Raw genomic sequence first — 1,299 nt, 5'->3', positions numbered from 1 at the left:
GCCCCCGTTTTAAAAAAGATCCGAAATAACTTAACGTCTTACTAGTATTATCCGTACTACTCTGAAATGTTTTTTTTTTTTTTAGCTGTTTATAAATAAAATCACACACGTGATTGAAGTTAACTGTTTATATATAAATCACACACGAGATTGAATATCATAGTACCGGCTGCACAACAACTTCTGGTAATCTTCCAGTGTAGGGAAATAACAGTCAAACTAAAGCGTTTGACCCGAGCTCAAAAATAAAAAAATAAATTAGTGTAATAGGTGTAAAACAACTTGCTGTGAACGAATATGAAGAATGCGCGCTTGCGAACGGGTGGAGTGAGGAGAGTACGGATAATACTAGTAAGACGTTAAGTTATTTCCCTTGTATTATTTACTTTTTTTACCTCCCGAAACTGGAAGATTACGGATACATACATAAATAATCTGCAAAAACTTTCCAGAAGTTTGTCATTTAAGTATATATGAACATGTCTAGATGTGCAAGTATATGGATAAGAAGGCACACGTAAAACAAAACGTACAAAACTGCATGTATACAAACATACCAAAATATCCTGTTGTTGACGATGAAATTCCAATGAATGGGCCTTGGATCTAGGTTATAATCTGGCTCTTTCTCTTTTAGCCCCAAATTTTGAAATATAACTGGATAATGACATACTTGCATATATTTTGGTGGGGTGGCTGCATGGATGACAAAGAAGTGTGCTACAGTGTAGGTTAAAATAACCTGGACATTGTCTTCCTCCATCAACTGTTGACTGGAGATGACAATTTCAGCAACGTCCAACAGTATTGGTTTTATTAACAGAAGAGTCCCATATAGCAAGTTGTATGCAACATTGTGTGTGTGTGTGTGAATATGTAGATCATGATCTATACATATATGATGTGGAGGCGCAATGGCCCAATGGTTAGGGCAGCGGACTCGCGGTCATAGGATCGCGGTTTGTCAAGCGATGTTGGGGCACAAACACAGACACATACACACACACATACTTATACATATATATACATATATACGACGGGCTTCTTTCAGTTTCCGTCTACCAAATCCACTCACAAGGCTTTGGTCGCCCCGAAGCTATAGTAGAAGACACTTGCCTAAGATGCCTCGCAGTGGGATTGAAACCAGAACCATGTGGTTGGTAAGCAAGCTACTTGCCACATAAAAGTAAATTTTTTTCCTCTATGTAAAATATTTTATTTACTAATATACGCTTAAAAAGGATCAATATAAAAGAAAAGAAAAAGTGGGACTGAGAGCAAAGCAGCGGAAGACGGTGG

Source organism: Octopus bimaculoides, chromosome 14 (genome assembly GCF_001194135.2).
Source record: "Octopus bimaculoides isolate UCB-OBI-ISO-001 chromosome 14, ASM119413v2, whole genome shotgun sequence".
NCBI classification, from domain to species: domain Eukaryota; kingdom Metazoa; phylum Mollusca; class Cephalopoda; order Octopoda; family Octopodidae; genus Octopus; species Octopus bimaculoides.
The sequence above is the reverse complement of the archived record's forward strand: the minus strand, read 5'-3'. Positions refer to the sequence as shown.